Source organism: Balaenoptera borealis, assembly GCF_965194805.1.
Source record: "Balaenoptera borealis genome assembly, chromosome: 2".
NCBI classification, from domain to species: Eukaryota; Metazoa; Chordata; class Mammalia; order Artiodactyla; family Balaenopteridae; genus Balaenoptera; species Balaenoptera borealis.
The window spans coordinates 37,295,430-37,317,183 of record NC_138867.1 but is presented as its reverse complement, the minus strand read 5'-3'; the positions used below and the strand labels follow the sequence as shown (position 1 = coordinate 37,317,183).

General features: G+C 39.2%; 1 protein-coding gene across 3 annotated transcripts in view; it reads right to left on the bottom strand.

Annotated features, from left to right (window-relative positions):
* Nucleotides 1–21,754, bottom strand: part of GHR (growth hormone receptor) — a gene marked incomplete at its 5' end in the record, with an annotated part of 278,629 nt that overhangs the window by 175,905 nt on the left and 80,970 nt on the right. Inside the window, one exon of one of the 3 annotated variants that reach the window (XM_082382301.1) lies at nt 602–683. The exons of the other annotated variants lie outside the window; for them this stretch is intronic. Of the gene's footprint in view, nt 1–601; nt 684–21,754 lie in introns of those variants that run through there. 3 annotated transcript variants of the gene reach the window in all.

The window sequence follows — 21,754 nt, the reverse complement described above, 5'->3', positions numbered from 1 at the left end:
CATAGTCTTATTTTCCTTTTCTTCAATGTGCTGACAATCCCCAAGACTTTAGAAAACCTGGAATAAAATGCAAAACAAACATGCAATTGTGGTGTCACTTCTTCTTTACGATACTCTTCTAAACTATAAACTGACTGTTGAAATGTAAAACATAGGCCAGAATTAAAACCCTGAAATGTCTCCTGAGTGCAAATTATCATCTCTGTCGACTTTCTCAAAATGTACCAGATTCTTATATGCGCAGAAAATGGACTTCAAAGACCCAAATTATATCTTAATGGTGATCAGACAGGGAGGAAGGCAGTCTGAGGCTTTGCCTAATCAGAGTATTTTATAAGCTGCAGGACAAGAGAAAGAAGTTTTGCTCAGAGTAGAGGGAGAAGAGTGGAGGAGGAGAGCAAGGAGGGAGCAGGGAGAAATGAAGCCAGAAGAGGGAAGAATGAGGTGGGAGGAGAAGGAAAGCAACCAGCTAAGCCAAGTTGGAGCTTTACATCTAAAAAGCGCACAAGTAAGGTTAAAAAAAAAAAAAAAAAAAAAAAAAAGAGAGAGAGACCTGACTCTCAGCCTTTTAATCAAAGTGAACAAGAAGGGAAATACTAACCACCAGTCCGGCAGATATTCCTGAAATAGAGGCTGGATTTTCGTATGGTTTCCTCCAGGCTTTATGGCAAGAACTTTTAAATTTCCTTTTTCATTCAGTCACGTATGCAAGCAGACCACACTATACTAATTTGGTTAAAATTGGCGGAGAGGGTGGGGGGTGAAGGAGGAATACGGTAAATGCTTCTTGGTTACCGCTTGGCACGTTAGATTCTTGGTCTTGCTGCTTTCCCATATAAACCTTCGCAAAATCCTCCCCAAATCAATTACATTTTCTCCCTCTTCCTCCCTCCCTCCCAATCTCTCTCTCTCTCTCTCTCTCTCTCACACACACACACACACACACGCACACACACGCACACACACACACACACACACACACACACACACACACACCCTGGTACCAGAAGAGCAGATTAAAGCACACAGCCCATTGCCTCACATAACGAATCCCCTGACCTTTGCCCAGTGCTTTTCTGGGCTCTGCCAACTGAAGTGAAGGCCAGGCCTGGGCTGGAGTCTCATGAGACCCATCACGATGGAGCCAGACCAGCTGAGAAGGCCACGCGTTAGACACTGACAAAGGCTATGAACTGGAAGGGCTGAAAAAAGTGACAGGTTTATCTGAATCTAATCCCTCGACTAAGGAGTTCAAGAAGGGAAGCTCCAGGAGGGCAGAGGTGCCCATCATCGTGTTTACTGGTCTCTTACTGAAGTATCCCAAGTGCCCAGAGTGTAGAATGTTGAATATTTGTTAAATGAAGGATAAGTGATTGAATTTTAAAACATTAGTGCCCGTTGGAAATCCTAACATACTTAACTTTAAATGTTTAATCATAGTATCAGTGGCACAAAGTAGTTGACTAGAAAACTGTTAGCACCATCTACACATTCATTGTAGGATACTTTGGTAGATCGGGCAGGAGGACACAGCACTTAGATTATGTGGGGTTTGTTTCTTTCTAGTTACCTTGTAGTACAGAGAAGTAGGTCTAAGAAAAAAATACCCCAAACCAAATAAAAAGCTCAAAACACTAACCATCTAGTAAATTGCATACATGAGCAACCCAAGAAACAGAAACACTGCTCTCTAGCTCTGCAGCTTCACCAGATTTCTTGTAGCTTCTCACGGGTTAGAACAATCGCAATGATTCCCATCACTGAGTGTGGGCTGAGCTGCGGTACACACACAAGGCTACGTGACTATTATTCCTGTGTGACCAACAGTCCTGTCCATGCTTCCCACAAAAGAAGACTGTTCATGATTGATGACCACAGTAGGAATTAGCAAGGCCTAAAAGACTCCCTCTGCCTGGCTGGCTTTCCTATGTTTGTGTGCAATGAACCATTCTGTGACATGCGATACATGCAAAGCCCTTTAACATAAAGAACCCTCACAGGGGAACGTTCATTCGAATAGAGGAGTTAACAATGACTAGATTTGAGACTCTCACTGACTGTGAGTTGGTGGTTTATTTTGGATGTGTAGATACTGCCTCTCTGACAGATGTTTCCAAAGCTAAACTCAGGGGTCCATAGATATCTCATCCCCAAACCTTGTTTTCCTCTAGAGTCTGCAACACAAACCAGAAATCTAGGAGTTATCTGGATTGCTCCTCTACCTCTTCTGCCCCCATTTCATCCGTCAGCCTTACCCCTTCAGTATCTTTTGACTTCATTCCACTCCCTGTATCTTCTCTACTGCCACTGCCAAGTCCTAGCCATGATCTCTCACTTAAACCTTAGGAATGGCCTCTTAACAGTCACTTGGGCTTCCTCCAATCCATTTTTCACACAAAAATTACATTTTGAAACAAATATGATCATGGCATCCCTCTGAATAAAACATTCAAATGACTTGCCTTGTTCATAGGATCAATACCACAACCCATAATATGAACTAATAGTTACTAGTTGTCCCCCAGTATTCACTCTCCCCACTTTCAGTTAGTAATAGAATCCAGTGAAAGATGACACTTCACAGCCCACCTTGCAGCCACCAGGACGCGAGAAGCGGCATAAGCATCTTTCAGGAAAACGTGTATCCCTTTCGCCTCCCCTTCTCCACTCCCACTGGCTTGACGGTCTGGATCACCAAACACATGCATGAGGGCATCTAAATCTGTGGAACATTTCTGGAACTCACTATGAAGTTGGATCTCAGATAATGAGCTTGTTTAAACACTGGTAAAGGACCAACTAGTCAGTGGTTTTTTGACCAGGCAGCCCAGATCTTTCTAGCTAATTCTTGAAAGAAAAATTTTGTTTCACCAAATTTTTCAGGCTCAACTGAAAAGAAGCGGGAAACAGTAATCGCACAAGACATGTAAAAACATAAGTTGAAATTTTATCCTCAATACCTAAACAGAAAGAAAATTTACCTGAGCACATGACATTTTGATTTGGATTTTTTTTATGGGCCTTAAGAGATACTCCTTCCTTTTCTAAGAGAGTTATGAATCCTAGTGTGCTAGAACCAAAAGTATTTAGAGCTTTAGAATTTGTGAGTAGTTTTATTTAGGGAATTATTAGGGCCCACAGAAATGACCATCCTCAACAGACAAATGATATTTTGGTCTATTCAAGAAAACAGGTGATATTCTGTCCAATCCTATCCCAAACCAAATTTCCAAACCTCAAAGTTATTAGGGGATTTATTGAATAAATAAAAACAGGCAATAAATAATGGTTACACAAAGAGTAGGGAAGTGTAGGGCCTTAGGGAAAGGATCTTTCTAGGTTTTTGTACCCAGCCCTCCCAAACCAAGCTGTATACTGAGCAATGTATTCTGAAATGGTGTTAGTAGGACAAACAGGGGGCTTTCTGCTTCAAACAGAATTTTATTCATAGAGACTTCATATTTAGATATTTATACCTAGAGCATGAGCTAAATAGAGACTAGTACATGATGCTGGTTTGCAAAATGATCATTTTCCCCAGAGCCAATTTTGATGATTTTTTTCTGATTATCAATCTACAATATTTGTTTTGTAGAAATTTGATAAGTATTAACATAATGTAAAACAAATTTTAGATTCCTTTTCTGTCACTCTCCTTCTAAGAGACTTTCTTAAAAAAAAGTTGAAAACAGGCCCCAATGCAAAAAAGTTGTTTTTTATTTTTCTTTTTGCATTTAACATTAGCGTCTCAAATATCTGCCAATTAGATTTCCACTTGTTCTAGGAAATGCAGCTTTTAGCAATTCTTTGTTGATTCAAATGAAATCAACCTGGGTCAGCTAGTATTAACTGATTAGATTGAGAATGAAGTCCCAATACCAATGGCAGACCAATAATAAGTGCTTGAAATTAAATGTTGGGTGACCGACCCAGGCAGATTCTATCTGCTTGGAAAGGTTACAAGTAAGAGGAGGGGGAGCTTGGGGACATCATGAAGAATCCATGAAGGATCCATGATGTATTGAGAGAGAGACACAGGAGGATGACGGCACAGCAACAGAGATCTGGTATCATTATAGTAAGTCCCCATTAGATGGAGTTACATGGAGACATCCTCTCCGTTGCTGGCTGAAAAAGCATAATCCCCACCCAACCCCAAAGCAAAACCAAAATAAAAAACTGAACATAAAATGTAATGGATGCATTAATTAATATTCCATCATATGCCTAATTAGGTGCCAGTGCTTTTCAAACTGAGTGTTAACCTATAATTAGGCTGTGGGATCAATTTAGTGGGTCAAATCCAGCTTTGTTTGTCAATTTGTTTAAATGAATGTAATGGAATGGTGCTATGGACCAAACATTTGTCCCCCTCCACTTAAATTCATATGTTGAAATCTAATCCCCAGTGTGATGGTATATGGAGGTGGGGGCCTTGAGGTGATTAGCTCAGAGCCCTCATGGTTCCAGAGAGCTTTCTCCACCTTCCTGCCATGTGAGGACACAGCAAAAAGACAGCTGTCTGTGAACCAGGAAGTGGGCTCTCACCAGACGCTGAATCTGCCGGCGCCTTGATCTTGGACTTCCCAGCCTCCAGAACTGTGAGAAATAAACTTTTGTTGTTTATAAGCCATTGAGTTTACGATATTTCAATCAGCTTGACTTTGCCAAGCTGATATCAGACTACGCTTAGGCTTTTAATCCTTGATTTTGAACCAGCTGCATGATACAGTATATTAACCTTAAAAATAACTTTAAAAAATAACCAGGGCCAGAAGTGCAGCCAATGTGCAAGTTTACACTTTGTACTTCCTCCTCTGTGTCAAATACTTCAATGGTAGGTTTATTATTTTTTAAAATTAAGACAGTAGTACTGGAAAATGTGAAAGAGCAATTATAAGCCAAGGAGGGCAGATTGAGAAGCTCCAATATACATATGATGGGAGTTCCAGAAGAAGAGAATTTAACTCAACTGCAAAGAATAAGTTTTGGAAAAGGTTATTATGGATAATTTTATAAAATTAAAGAATGAAGTAAGTTTTCAGATTAAAAGCAAATGTAATCATTGAGTAGTATAAATAAAAAGTAAATCGACTCTAGGGCATCAGGACAAAGAAAAAATCTTTAAAAGTTACTTTAAATAAGAGGCAGATTACCTAGTAAGAAACTCAAATGGACAGGTAGAAGATTTTCTCTCAGCAACAGCAGATGCCAGGACACAAATTAAAACCTTTAAAGTGGTAGAGAACCATCTATTCAGAATTTGATACCCAGCTAAGCTCTCCCTAAGTCTTCTGTGTGGGCGGGGACAGGGCAGGAGGTGTATGAAAACTGAGAGTTTACTATCTAAAGATTCTAATTTAAATAATTACTGAAGGAGCTATTTTGCAAGAAGACAAAAATCTTAAATAAATGTTGAAGTTTTTGTCTCTTTAAAAAGAAAGAGCCTCTTCCAATTACTCTAGTTATACTGTAGCTATTGACCCATTTCTCTGCTTCCCTTTAAAGTAAAACTTTTTGAAGGAATTGCATTATATTTTTATTTCCAATTCATTTTTGTCTATTTTCTTAAACCCACTGAAATCAGACTCCACTCCCCACCACTCCTATTAAATAGCTTTTGTCCTGGTCTCTAATGACTTCTATTACATATTGCTAAATCTAGTAGCTATTTCTTAATCATCTCATTTGACCTGTTAACAACATATGACACAGTGGCCTACTCTTTGAAATACTATCTTAGTTTGATATTTGGACACCATTCTCCATTGATTCTCCCACCCTACTGGGCTCTTTATCTTGGTCTGTTTTGCTGTGTCCTCTTCATTTTCTCAACCATATAACATTGGAATACCCCTAAGTATATTCCCTACTTCTCCTCTCCTCTTTTCCCTATCTACACTTACTCCCTAGGTGACCTCATTCAACGTTATGACATTAATATCATCTATGATTATGTTCTCCAAATATATAACTTCAATTCAAATCTCTTCTTGAACTACAGGCTCATATAGCCAATGACTAATAATACCCTTGGATGTTTGATAGGAATCTCAAACTTATGAATCTATACCCAAACTTCCGGTTTTTACCCTCCTAACCTGCTCATTCTGCAGTCTTGGTCATTTCAGCAGTATCACCCCCTCATCCTTCCAGATTCTCAGGCCTTTTACTCATACCCCTGATCAATCCATCAACTAATCCTCTTAGATATACCTTCAAATTATATCCAGAATGGGATCACTTCTTACCATCCCCATCTTTATCTCCCTCATCCAAGCCACCAACATTTCTCATCTGGATTATGATAATAATTTCTTAATTAGTCTACATGCTTCTGGTCTTGAATCTCCTTATCTCCAAATACATAAGCCACCAACACAAGATCTTGATCTCACTAAAACAAGAACATATCAATTCTTTGTTCAAGACCCTCTGATGGTATCCCATCTCACTTAGAGTAAATGCCAAAGTGCTTACAATGGTCTGAAAGTCTTGTTGGATTTCCCTCAACCCTCACCCCCACTCTTACTCGCTATCTCTGCTGCCATTGGCCACCATACTTTTTTTGCTCATTCTGCTCTAACAACACTGGACTCTTTGATGTTTCTTTTTTTTTATTTTATTTTTTTATTTTTTATTTTTTTATTTTTTTAATTTTTTTTTGATGTTTCTTGATGCCCTCATGCAGCATATGCTGTTTTCCCTGCATAGGGTACTTTCCTCCCAGACTTCCTTCAAGTATCCATTCAAATATCACTTTATCTGTGAGCTCTTTCCTGATAACCTACATCAGTAATAACCCTTATGCTCTTATTTTTCTCCATAGCACTTGTCTTTATTATATAGCTAGTTAATGTTTTTTCTCTCTCCTCTTACTAGAATATCAACTATATGAGTTCAGGGACTTTGACTATCTGTTCACTGCTGTATCTCCAAGTACCTATAACCATGGCAGGCCAATAGAGGGCATGCATTAGGATTTATTAGATAAATAAATAAATGGTGAGAAAAAAAAGATAAAACCTGATGGCTAATTCAACTAAATATTGCTTGTAAAAACAATATTGACCACATTTCCTATGGATCAAAAAAAAAGGAAAATAAATTTAGGCAATAAAGATATGGGAGATAGTAGACATCTCAAAGGACAACTAAAATGTACTAGATTTTCTACTTTGTTAGAAGGATAGATGATGCATGTGAAATGGGAACACTAATGGTGTTTGATGCGGGAGTGAGCAGCCTGACTGAGGGGTATGTGAACACATGGGCATGTGGGGAGCACTGACGATGTGGTCATTGCAGCTTCTGCTGCCTTAAGAATCAGCGGGTGGTGCTGGGACCCACACCAGGCAGGACTGAGGGGTGTCACATCCCACCAGAGAGCCTAGGAAGGGAGAGAGAAGCTGAGCCTGATCACAACTCTTAGAAAAGCGACAGTCTGCAAAAAGTTTAAAAAGGAAAAGGAGATGTTTTAGGCTTATGTTCTGGGGATGTTTTCATTCTCAATAGGCAGAAAATGGAGAATCCCTTTTCCTAGGTAATGACTATATTTGAAATAAAATGAAAGGCAAACCTTTGCATGTTTAGCTTTTCAAAGAAACATTTCTGAAAAGTAATTATTTAAATCAATACCTATAAAAAGCAAGTCTACCAAAATATGTTTTAAGACTTTAAAAAACAAAACAAAAAAGACATAGTAATACATACAATTCAAGTAAGATTTAGACCAGAAATGCAAGGATAGTTCATTATCAGAAAGGTCAATATATTATCAGAAAGATCAATATGATCTTCAGCACTAATAAGCTAAAAGAGGCAATCAAATGGTTACTCTAACATGCAGAAGACCACTATTAATAATTTATACTTATTTATAATAAATTCTCTTAATAAACTAGACTTAGAGAACAGTTCTCTTAATCTGACAAAAAATAGGTCATCCCCAAAACTATACCTAGTAGCATACTTCAAGTGAAATTTTGGAAGTACTCTCACTATAATGAAGTACAACATAAAAACGCTTATTATAAAGGCATAGTATTTACATGGCATGGTATCTTGTAAGGATAGGGAAGTTGAGATCAACAGAAAAAAAAGCGTATATGAGAAAAGCATATATAGAAAAGTCCAAAGCATATATGGGATCTTAGTATACAACAGAGAAGACAGTAAAAACAATGGAGAAAGAATGGGGCTTTTCAGTAAATGCTGTTGGGACTAGTTTTTCATATGGGAAAAAAAGATTCATGCTTTACACCATACACTAACTCACTAACTTCACATAAATTAAAAGTCTACATTTTTAAAACAAAACTTTCAGAAGTAAATTAAAACACTTTAGAGTATAGGAAGAGTTAATATAAAATATAACCATGGAGGAGAAAATGATTTCTTAAGCAAGGCACAAAAAGCAGAATAAAAGAAATTTAACTACATCAAAAAATTAAAGTTGTTTGTGCTAAAACAACTGATGCCAAGTTTGGGATTGACATGTACACACTGGTATACTTAAAAAGGATAACCAACAAGGACCTACTGCATAGTACAGGGAACGTTGCTTAGTATTATGTAACAATCTAAATGGGAAAAGAATTTGAAAAAGAATACATACATGTATATGTATAACTGAATCACTTTGCTGTACACCTGAAACTAACACAACATTGTTAATCAACTATACTCCAATATAAAATAAAAAGTTAAAAAATTACAATGTAATCAACAGATGAGAGGCAAAATTTTCCACATGTATAACAAAGGATTAGTTACATATATATGAATGTATATTATAAAATATAAACGTATACTACGATACATGTACATTAGGATCACACATATACACACGTTTCTATAAATCAATAATGAGAACAGACAAACGAATGGACAAAGAGTAGAAATAGATAAGTTAGAGAAGAGGAAATCCAAATGGCCCTGTAAAAAATGATGTTCAATTTCATAAATAATGAGTCATGAAAATTAAAACAATGAGATTCATATCCATCATCCATCAACTAGCAAATAATTAAATCTGATAATAATCAAGTGCTGGCAGGGACCTGGGCAAGTGAGGGTTCTCACATGTTGCTGGTACTAGTATTGGTTGTGCAATTGGTTGTGCAATTTGGAGAGCAATTTCGCAATATCTCAGACACAAAAATGCACATACCCTATGACATGACAAACCCACTGATATGTACTCCAGAAAAGCTCTATCACATATGTCCTAGGGGAAATGTCCTAGGGGATATTTATTTCAGTATTACTTATTTTGGTAAAACAATTGAATCAATTCAAATTCCAATCAGTGTGGGAATGGATAAATAGTGATAGTTTCCTAGATGAAGTAATATACAGCAATTTAAACAAACGAACTAGGGTACTATAACAAGTTCTGAAAACAAAATGTTTGGTAGTAAAAGTAGCGATTGCCAGAGTACCACATTCCACCCCTAAAGTAAAAAAAAAATGTACTTGAAAAATATGCAAATAATTTGGCTCATGTATGTAATAAGCATGTTTCATATGTGTAGTAAAATTTAAAAGTATAAAAAACAGGATTGTGCAACTGCCAATACATGACAGTTGTGTCCTGTGGAGTGGTAAGAGAGCAGGGTGAGACTGGGGAAGGTAAAACTGGCGACTTCACATTTACTTGGATAGCTTGTTTCTTTACAAACAACATTTTGAAGCAGGTATGGGAAAAATGTTCACATTTGATGGGTGACAGGTACATGGGCATGTATTGTAGCATCCCTAGTACATTAAGAAAATAACAATATAAAACAAAGTAAGTCAGAGAGCCCCAAATCTACATCCCTGCCCAGAGTCAAAAGTGACAAGCTCATTAACTATTACACAGATGGAAAGCTAGAGAGAGGTTCTGATGACTTTCCACACATAGGGTATCCATCCCTGTGACAACACTGAGAGGGGAGGGCTGGAATGGTTACTCAGGTCGGTTCAAGTCACTGAATCCATGACTGTCACCCTCACATCCATCCCACTTACCCCTTAGCCGACTTGTATGAGGAGGAAGGGGAGCTTTCTCAATCCCAGTCTCCAGGCTGAGAAACATTTTCTTCCCAGATTCCAGAGAAAAGCCACAGAGTGGACCTTCCAAGAAGAAAAGCAAATCACATGTGATGCTGCACAGGCCAGGTCCTGTCACAAGGCTTCTGAGAGGTCTGGTGCCAGCAGAGGCTGATGAAAGTGCAGAAAGCTGTATTCCTCACTAGCCTTCAAGAAGGATGCTAATTTGAGTGCTTCAGTACTCCAGTGAAAAACTATCTGATTTAGGGGCGTAATGATTAATAAATGGTTCTCAATCTCTCTCCCTGGAAGTCACACATACAGGATAAGACCTCAGTAAGCTGGACAGGGGGTCCTGTTTTGTCTCCCTGAATTGCAACTAATGGCTATGAAAGGGCTGGTTCATTTCACTCAAGTGGACCACTGGGAAAACTGCTAGCGAATACCCATTAAAACAAGAATCAAAATATTTCACATACTACTATGTGATTCAGTTGGTTGAGAAACATCATCATAATAATATAGTAACCACAAGAGGACAGCACAGGCAGAAGCCCTGTACAGGACGTGGTGGTCCAGGGTGAACTTCATACATCTGTGGTCATCTCTGCTCCTAAGTGCAGATGCACCAGAATACCATGCTCGATGCCTCAAATGACTGCAGAGAATATCCTGAGAAAGTCGTTAATTAGTTTCCTTGATTTTACTTTTAAGAAATAATATAATTATCCCAAATAGGCTTCTATGTGTATTTTGATGGATGCAGAAGTGTTTCCCTTATATATTTTATCTGCATGTCCTAGGGTAATACCCTTCACAAGCATGTTTCCAAAAAGTTGGTCAGAGGAGCTTCAGCTGCAGCTCTAGAAACTCTATTTAGCTGTTCTTATCGAAAGAGGCAAAAAACCAGGAGAACAGGTGACTTAGTTTGTGCCAACAATCTATTGCTGAATATGACACAGCTTATGCAAAACTGGCACGTCTTGCACATTAAAAGATTTGGTGCTAGTAGTCATTTCCGAGCCCCGACTGAGTTGTACCAGTATCTAGAAAATTTTAAAGTCCTATGAGTTTACTTCCAATTACTTTTTTTCCCTTGAAAATGTAAAAACATTGTTATTCTTTGAGTTCTTATGTGATCCCCACTTTAAAGCAAAAAGGCAGAGTAGGCAATGAATGAGAACCGCCTAGTTGCCACTGAGTTCCACCCATGGCTCATCTTGCCCTTTTAACTAAATTGGCAATGTGAATGATTTTGTAAGACAGCGTGGACTTTTTCTTTCATGACAATAATTTCAGAGTTAAGTGCTCCCATTCATTCCTGAACGTTTGACTGTCTGAGTCTTCCTCATATGCCTCACAGCTTGTCAGATATTTCTAAAACTGAAAAACTACATGACAATTTTTCTTCTTCCATCAGAATTTTAATTTGTGTTGTAGGTTGTAGCTAGTGTTCAAAAGAGAACAAGTTCACACACTCTCTTTAGTGCTAATTCTACATTTAACTTGTTTCAGGTGAAGAAGATGGGGCCGGCATAATAAAGTTAGGAAAGATGAAGGGTCCCTTCATTTGTTCATTTTTCTTCTGGTCCCGAGAATGGATTTGGTCTCCATTTCTAGTTAATAATGGAATATTTAAAAACCATAGATGCAAAAGAAATCATAGATCTTATATCCTAGGGATGGAAGGGATGACAAGAGTAAATATACTCCAAAGCCCACCTTAGGCAAGTAGGATATTTCTAGATCTGAAACCTGCTGAAGCCTCAACCAAGCAGGAACTAGGTGACCCACCGAAGGGTTAAGCTGCGTCTGGGCAGCAAGCTTCAGGCATGCGTGGTGTGAAACATCCACTTTCACGCAGGCTGTCAAACTCAAAACGGGCCGGACAGATTCACCTTCCAGACTCAGACTTCTGTGTAGTTGTAGAACAATGGGAAATGGGCCAAAGCTGCCTTTACTGCTGGTTGAGGCACATAGCACTGAAATCTTTAATGCTGCAGAGAATAATGAGATGGCCAGGACTTGAACAAGTAAAGGGAGATTTGTACTGAGGGATATGTTTGGATATACATCTTACAGTATTTATCTGCTGACTGATCTGTAACATCATTAGATATTGCTCCTAATTCCACATTTAGACCACCCTGACTAAATGCCATGACAATGAATCTCCATTGGATGTTCCACTTAATTTTTGTCCTAGACAGATCCTACCCCTTTGGAAGACACTACTCCCTGAAGCGGTTGTGCCGTGATCATAACCCAGCATGGATCTGCCTCTGCTCATTTTAAAGACCATTAACCACCACATATTCCTCATTGGTCCCCCTGTTTTCTGACTCTTGTCTTCAATCCATCATGCACTTTGCTGCCAGGAATCAAAAGTCCATCTCTGAACATAACATTTTCTTGTTTAGTATTCTTTAATGACTTCCCATGCTTGGGCTCTGAGTCCTTAGCTGGCAATCAGGGCCCCATCCAAACTGGTCCTGGTCTGTCTTTCAAGTTACACTCTACGCTCAACTTCATTCAATTTGCTACGTGGATATGCCCCAACTTTTAATCGATACGTTCTGTACTACCTGGAGTGCCCGCTATTTTCCCTTCTCTCCGTATTTCAGCTCTTTTCACCTTGTAATGCGACTTACCAAGCTTTCCTGTCTCTTCCTTCAGAAAGTTTTCCTCAGTCACTGAATCAGGTGGGATCTTTCTGTGCTCTGAAGCTCCACTGTACTTTCTTTGTCACTCTCTTACTCAGTTTATCACAGCCTGTCTGACAGTGAGTTGTAAGCGGTCTTTTCTTTATCAAACTAGAAGTTTCCTTAGGGCGGTAGAGACTTATTAAATATATTTGGTGTTAAACTGACACTGTTTAATATTGGAAAGGGTGCCTGACAAATGTGATCATCTGCTTTACAGAACCAAATAAATTTTAAAATCATCCAGAGCTTTTCAGCTCTGCCTTCTCATTCCCCAGTGCCCAAAGGGAAAGAGATCTAAGACTTTAAAAGCAAGACCTCATCTGTGTCTCCTCTATTATCTTGCATAATGCCTGGAAAATTAGAGGCCCTAATAAAATGTTCTTTTTCTCCTCCAGTTAATGAGCCTTGGCTGAATAGAAGCATAGCTAACCACTTCACCACAAGGTGCATGATCTTTGGGGTTTGATACTCTTTCTTATAACAGGAGAAAGAACCTTAGGAGTGAGGACATTTGTCCAACCAGCAACCACAATGGCAACCCACCCTGGCAGCAGAGAACAGTGATGCTTAGACACCATTCTCTTCTTCAGGATGAGCTGGGAGTAGTTGCAGCGGGTCGGGGGGTGCAGGGAGGGGTGCTTTTTAACTTGTCATTTCAAGATCAGAGAAAAAGGTTTTTACCTTTAGCAGTTTTCTGTTGATCTCCATAGCTAATAGCATTGCCAGAGTAAAAAAAAAAAAAAAAGTGGTAAGATGATGCAAAGACCCATCTGTTAAAACTGAATTTATCTGTATTTACATTGTCACTTTCAAGCTTCAAGTTGAAAATGCCTTTGATCAAGATATTTCAACAAACTGCTGAAAGCAGAAAGTATCTGTGCCATTTCTTCTGGTAAGTGCTAACATGCATAAAGTTCTTACATAATGGATGAGAAAAAAATTTATTTTTTGATATATGAATGTTTTTTTTTCTTGTGTCGAAAGAAATTTGGCAGTCAACATGCATCACCCTTTACACACAAAGTGGCTCAACCGACCACTGGCCTTGTCTTACAAATCTGGTAATCTGGGTCACCTTAATGGCATAATGCTCAGGATGCTTTCCCATGTGCAACACAAAACTATGGAACAATGGAGTGTTTCTTTTGGCCCACGGACTTTGTACAAAGGTCCCATCTATGTTCCCCCTTCAAAAACTCCTGCTTATAAATGCATAACACCCTAAAAGTCAAGCTGAAAAAAATCATGACGTTAGTCTTTCCTTTGGGCTAAAATCTTTAATTTGTAGAATGCAAATAAGTCTTTCAAAATCATTTTTAAATAGCTGAGAGAACCCATGAATATGTCAAAGCCTGTTCATCCCAAACTATTTCCCCAAATTGTCTGTTTGCTTCATTTTTGATTCCGTTAAGAACTAGAGAAATACATTTTATATAACTAGAACTCTCAACCCAAATAACATCTTCTCTTTTAAAAAAGAGAAGTCAGTTTGTTTTCCTCATCCTTTAGGCTTTCCCAGCAAAGCAAAAACAATTTAAAACAAAATCAGCCTAAGTATTACGGAAAACGTGTGTCCGAGGTGTCTTCAGTGATCTGATTTTTAACTAGACAGGCTCTCTGGCAGATAAAAATCATTAGCAAGAGAAACTGTAAAGTTATTAAGATGTGTTGGAAAAGTTTCAGAGAAGATCTATAGCATAAATAGCTTTACAACCCCAAAGCAACATTCTAAATTATACCTGGAAGCCAGCCCATCAGATGACCAGAAAGGCTAGAATAAGAAATACAGACTAAATTCTGAAAGATACTGGTCTCAGCAACTGCAGCTTCACAGTAGAGACCAAAGGGAGCCTATATCAGAGATGTCATCCTTTAATCTGAAAAGGATGGAAATATATGTTCCTAGTGTCTATTGATGGGCAAGTAGAGAGAAATTTTGGGTTGGCGCCAAGGCAAAGGCACCTGAAGATCAGCTGACATTCTTGCAAGAGGTTTTCTTCAGGCAAAGAGCATGATAGGACTCTTGACCATTTCCCTCAGCCTCTGACCATTCATGCATTCAATTAGTCATTCAATAAGTTGTGTCTGAGCACCTATCACACACCACACACTTTCCAGGACACATTAAATCAACAGTAAAAGTCTCCTATTTCATGGAACTGAGAATTCTAACGGGGGAAATTTAAAATAAAAAGTAAACAAGTGAAAAAACATCAGATGGGGAAATTGCTATAAAGCAAGAATAGGATGATGTGATAGAGAGTAAATGGAAACAGGGGTAGGAGAGGTTACTCATGTAACTGCGATCACAGAAGACCTGTCGGTTGAGCTGAGACCAGAACGACAAGAGGAGCCAGCAGTGCCAAAATCTGAGGGCAAAGTGTTCCAGACAAGGGGATAGTTAGTTTGGTGGGTTAGGGAACGTAAGGAAAGTCAGTGTGGCTGGAGCTTAGTGAGATGCTTGTCCTCAAGTCAATCACCTGTAATTGCAGACACTCAGGTCTCTGCCATGTGTTCTTCAAACTTGGGGTGAAACAAGGAAAGCTAGAGACCAAAACGTACCCAGGTTTGTATAAAGCATAAAGAGGTCTTGGGGGTCTTATGCATACAGTAATGACCTTGATGGCAAGAGCCTGAGCTTCATTCCAGTTTGTTTTCCAGTATTGATAGATTGGACCTGTTTCTCATGGCTGAAGGCACAGAGAGTGCAAAGCTGGTAGGGTTAAGGAGTGCTGCATGTGGCCGTGAGAGGAAGTGCAACTAACTGCCTGTCCTGACCGGACCTCCGGCCATATCGGAACACCAAAAAGCTTTTCCTGATTCTTCAGGAGACATGCACGAGATCACAAGGTATCTTGTGGCACAGTGATCTCTCTCATGCTTTTAACTCCCACCTGACTCTATTATATTCCATCTTGAGTAATAGTTATTTCAGGATTTGTCTTCTTGCTACTGTTAATCTACAAGTGACTTCCTGGCAGAGACTGTGTCTTACCAATCATTCTCTTTTCAGTACCTAATAGCGTGCCTGGCACACAACAGATGCTCAGTAAATGATAAATTCCCTGGGTCGGCTTTGACTTTTTTAGCCCAATATTCCAATTACAGGTATAGTAATGGTACCCAAATAATATAATTGTTTTGGTGTATAAGTAATAAATCCGTAAGAACTCCTGTGCTATCTACCAAAGGACAAACAGATTCCCAGCAATGCTTGGCATAAAGTAGATAACGATGCTTGCCAAACGCACGCATGCATGTCTGGACAAATCTGTGAACAAGTTCCAGTAAGAACAGTTGTATCCAGAGTCATTTAATTCATCCAGCAATGAGTGTCTACCATATGCTTGGCACTAAGCTAAGTGTTCCAGAGACAATGAGTAAGAGAGACGTGGGCTCTGCCATAATGGCGCTATGGGTCTGGTGGGGAAGCACAACCGAAGTCATTACACATGTCTGTAATTATGTTGCAAGTGCTATGAAGAAATGCATGACCTAGTTTGATGATCAGAGAAGGTGTCTTTGAAGTCCACCTGAAAGACACGGTCAACTTTATTCAAAATGTAGACGAGGGGGTCAGTGCCGGTACATAATCATGAAGTCTTTAGGAACCATGTAGACATGAAGCAAGTGGTCAAGAAGGATTGACAACTGATGGTAGCTGCAGCTGCCTCTTGGTAATTAACTGGGGATGGGTTACTGAGAGAATATGTGTAACCTTCCTCTTTGGTCATCTTTAAAACTAAACTAGAGCTTTTCATGTGTGTCCCGATTATGTGTGGTCTTGTTAAAATACAAAAGGATACACTCAGCAACCTAAAATTATCTTCTGCAGGCATTCTTTACCATCCCATGATTCTTTTCTAAACACTTTAAATGGAGCAGCTCTGCTATTTTTCTGACATATACCAGGCAAAAATTGAAATTTATTTCATGAGCTGAAAAAAAAACAACGCATTGCCCTCATTCTCCCATCATTCAGGAAAAACAGCTAAGTGAAATTCTGGTCAAACTTTCCAAAAAGCTTTGGGCTGAGGACAAGCATGGAAAAATTCAAGCCCAAAGGAGAAATTTCCAGAATCTTAGAAGCAAGTGAAAACAGGGGGTTACAACAGTTCAGCACTTGCTGCCAGGAACAAAGTATATATGATATTATTTATTGCTGAAAGCCTTTCAGAGAGGCAGCATCTGGTTTCAGTGAGGTCTTGCTTTCATCCCCTCCAGCAGCTGGACCGAACACTACAGCACAAGGAGATCAACCAATTTGCCAAGGTGACACAGCGAGTTAGTGACTCTCTCCAGATTAGACCACAAGAGCCTCTGGATCCTTGAATGCCAAGAATAAGTCACATGACCAACAGAGAGTTTAGCCCTTTTTATCGACTCCAAATGGATTCTCCACTTTTAATTTTCTATTTGTGTTTATATTTTCAGAGTCCCAAAGAATTATTCTTTCTCACTTTTCTCCCATGGGGAGATCAGATATCATTTTGGTTCCCTGTGAATGCCAAGACTCCCTGCCCCCCTCAACTGGGATTTATTCATCTAGGCTGAGTGTGTGAATGGCAGGAAGAGTCAGAGATGGTCCTGCAATGTCCTGCTCACACTGGGAAGGGGAAGATGGCAATCCAAAGGCTAGCTAACTCTGAGCAGAAAAGCCAGGCACTCTACTCTGGTCATTCCAAATGTGCCTCCGAGGCAGGGGAAGAGCGGATGAGGACGAGGCTATTCTGCCAGGAGAAAGTAAGCTTTTGCTTCCCTTTGAGCCTTTTTCTCTACCAGTGTTATTTCTCACAGAGCCCTGGCTACAGAAAACACATCCCTTCACTCCTTTCGCATATGTCTTTCCTACCAACAGGGGAAAAGGAGGCTGTTTCCTGAGCATGTGTTCTCTGCACCCCAAGAAAACTAGGTTATTTGAGTTGCAAAGGGAACAAACAACAACAAACACACCCACAAAACTTGTTTAACAAGAAATTTTAGCATTTAATATAATGGCCAAAGTATCTACCAATCACTCTCTCTCCTCTGTATATGTGTGTGTACATACATACATTATTATCATAAATTATTATTAATAATTTCATAATTATTATAATTATCATAATTATTATTTATAAAAATAATTACCAATATATTAATATAATACTATTACTACTACTAATTATTAGTATAATGGAATCAAGAGGCCAATTTTAGGGAAAGAAAGAGAAGGGAAGGCAATGAAGGGAAAGGATCACAGCCATTGTTTTTAATGTCTAAACTTCCAGCTGGTGGATAATCTAATCTGAGAAGACCAGAAAACAGAGCACTGAGCCACTTAGTTGTGTGAATGGACTTGGCATATTCTAAAAGTGGTCAAAAGAATATCAGGAAAAGAACAGACCTCATTTGGTCCTTAGACTCTGCAATGGCAATAGGGCACAACACCAAGAGAAATTATGCAAGTGTTTGGAATACGTGACAAATGCTCAGAAGACATGCCATTTTAATAACGTAAAACATATATCGACTCGGAATGGCAGCAATAATTGCACTATAAGTTGGAATGAACAATATGCCACTAAGAAACATGACAATCTCGATACAACAGGATTTGGGAAATTAACCTAAAACTTATTGCAGATGTCAAACACAATAGAAATATAGAGCATTTCACTTTGTTTCCTTTATATCACATTTTTTTCCTTTTAATTGGAACAGACAAAATAGGCCCTGACCATAAAGAATAATGGCATATTCCCCTTCGACTTAATTCCCTTATTCCAAGGGACAGCCATGCTAATTTAGATACTGTACTTATTTATTCAGCTTTTACTGAGTGCCTACTATGACCTGGGTAATGATACAGGCCCAAAGATGTAGTCATAAACCACACAGACACATCCCTGCCCTCCTGGAGATTCTAACTGGGTAGTCTGACCTTATTTCAAAGTTCAAATATTGTTTTGATAAAGCTCAGTTCAGGTTTTTAAAAGGAAACCTCCATCTGAGGAAAATTCTTAAGTTACTACTGTCTTTCCAAAACTTATTTTCTCAACCCCCCAATTAGTCCATTGATACTAAACTCACAGTTACTGTCTTCTTAGAGGAAACATGATACAGGGTTGTTTTTTTGCTTTGAGAAGATAAATTTCTAAATAATAAATGTCTAATGTCTAATGAGCTAACCAGTAGGTTCGGTTGCTACATGCCAAACTAAGGGCAGTAACAAAAGCCAGGTCAACTGAAGAAGATGCTTCCAAATATTAAACTTAATCCTGTCTCTGCCAAAAAAGCTAAACTGACATCTTTAGCAAGCACCAGTAAATAATTACACATTCTGGCAAACAAGTGCAAACAACCAGGTTTCAAAGTTTGCCCCAACCACCTGTCCATAAAATCCTTTGTGCCAATAGGGATCAATCTGACCACAGGGGACACCAGGCAATTGGCCAGGACATAAGTCACACAGGTCTACACCTCTGCTTCAGTATAAGCTCCAGTCTTTTGCTGATGTGCACCAAGGTTTTTCAAAGTCATACGAACATACCTATATATCTCTTCTTGCAAAAAATCAAAAAATAGCCATTTTACATTTGAGACTCTTCCACTTTTTCTTTAACTTTCTCTTCCCCTCTCCCCCATCCCTCACTGCCTTGTCTCCTTTCCTCTCACTCTTTCTCCCCTATTTTCCCTACAGGGTGAGACACTGTTCTAAGCTCTTTACATATATTACCTCATTTCACAGCTCTATGAAGAAACTCTGCAACCACTGTACGTAGCAGAAGGGTCCCTGAAGCCCAAGGTTACATAGCTTGGAAGTAGCCAAACCAAGATCCCAGTGAGCCCATCTGAGCCCTCCACCACTGTACCATACTGCCTCTTAAGTGATTTTTGGCTTAAGTGTTGATAATAAAGATGAACTGTTTTTAGGCTCTAAGTAGCCGAGTAGCAATGATCCAGAAGAAATTAATCTCTGCTGCTCTAACAAACTCTCACTTTAGAGGCAGTAATGAAGGTGGTAATTAATGGGGCAGTTTATTAAGGTTTTATGTCTTGAGTGAGCCAACTTCAGGCCTTTTGCATCTCCCACGTGGGGAGCACAATGGCAAAAGTCAGAAACAAATACCAGTTAGAGGTTATAATGACTCAAATGAATAATCAAAAAGTAAATAACAAAAATCTACTCTATAGTGTCACAGTTATTCTCTGTATCCCCTCCAAAAATAAGCCAAATAAAGCCTTTGTTTCTATTAACATTCATTATTGTTATTCATTTCATGGACCAGGAAGAGCTTTCGATGGCCATAGCTCTTAGATTTAAACTAAACAATTTGATGGAGACAAAGCTAAAATATGAATTCCTACAAGATCAACCCACTTAATGAACTAATTTCTAGGCTGTGATAAAATGAAAGAAATGGAAGGACTGCTACTGCCCTCCTTCACCAAAGCTTTTCCAACTCAGCTCTGTTCTTACTGGTTGTGAGGGCTGGACCACCTACTACATTTTCTCCAGCTAAACAAACAGCTACAGTCCAGTGAAGCGCAAATTTCTTACCTTACTGTTTTTACATCCACCCAGTGTTAATTCAAGACAGTGTTCCAGTAGGTCACAGACTGAATCCAATAGAATGAAACTGGGATCTTAATTAAGCCTTACTGCCAAATGAAGGAAATCATTAAGTTAGCCCTCAGCCTGTGTCCACCTTCACTCTTCTTTCCTCTGAACAACTAACTCCCTGGTTAGTTAGAAGCCAATGCTACATAGACGACACAGAGCATAACAACGTTGATCCCATGGACAAAGAAAAATGCAGCAGCTTTATAAAGTGGGTTCCATTAGTAAACTGACAGTATTAACAGCAGGAATAGAGTATACTGGAAGACGAGAAAGGAAAAACATGATAACAACAGTTGTAAACAGTAGCCATCTGCCATGAAGGAGACACTAGCCTATGCCAAAATAAACTGCAAAGAAAAGAAAACTGTTTTTACCAGAAGGCAAAACTGCTTTCTGGATTTGCAATCATTTCCCTGTAGTGTCATTGTTTGGTTTTCTGGAAGGAACCAGGTTCAAGGTCTCTATGGAACTCTGATGAGATCTGGGAAAAGCAGCAGCTAGTGTGTATTTAGTATTTAAGTGCCTACTAATGTGTAAGATATTGCATCTTGGGTAAACCTGCCTCGTGCTTTATGACTTTGTGGCAGAAGTAGTACTCTTTGCAACTTCAGTTGTGCTCTTCATAAAAGGTGACTGCCCTCTCCTGGCCACCTTTTATGAGACTGTTGGCTTTAAGACTTAGCTGGCCCATCACCTGCCCCCATCACTCTTCCTCCTTTGAGCTGTCACAAACTCCCAGTGAAATGGAGTGTCTTATTGGTCCTTAAAGGCCTAATCTTCTTTCAGATGTTGGAAACATAGGAAACCTTACAAAGCTCCTTCATCAAATGGAACTGGGATCGTGCTACTTATGGGGACCCTCCACTGACGCTCCCACAATCTTTTCCTTCCATCCCTCCTTCTCATTCTGTAATGACCACAGATCTTTACCAATGTCCCCACCATGGCAGAGTTCCAGGGGCAGGCCTGGGCATTACCTCACCAGAGATCCCAGGCTTGTCATTGCCCTAGCCCTCCCTCTTACTTAGGTCGTGCCCTAATCTTTGACCTCTATTTCTTAAATCCAGAAATTGGTTCTGTGGCTTCTTCACTAATGTTGGTCTCAGCGTATCTTTCTATTTCTTAATCATTTCTTTCTTCTTGCATCTAGAACCATTTATGTCCATAATCATGGCTAGCTGGGAGTTTGCATAAACCCAGAGAAAACTTTTTTGAGGATCATAAATTCTAACAGAAGGGAAGAGAGGCCTGGTTGTCAGAGAGGCAAGGCTAGAGATTCCTCCAAGAAATATAGCGTGAATTTATCTTCTGAGTATGAAATCTCTGGGTCTGCCTATCCAAAGAGGTGACCTCGCTCATGGGAAATTTGCAGAACAAATCTTGTTTGGGGACCTGCACCCAGAAGCCA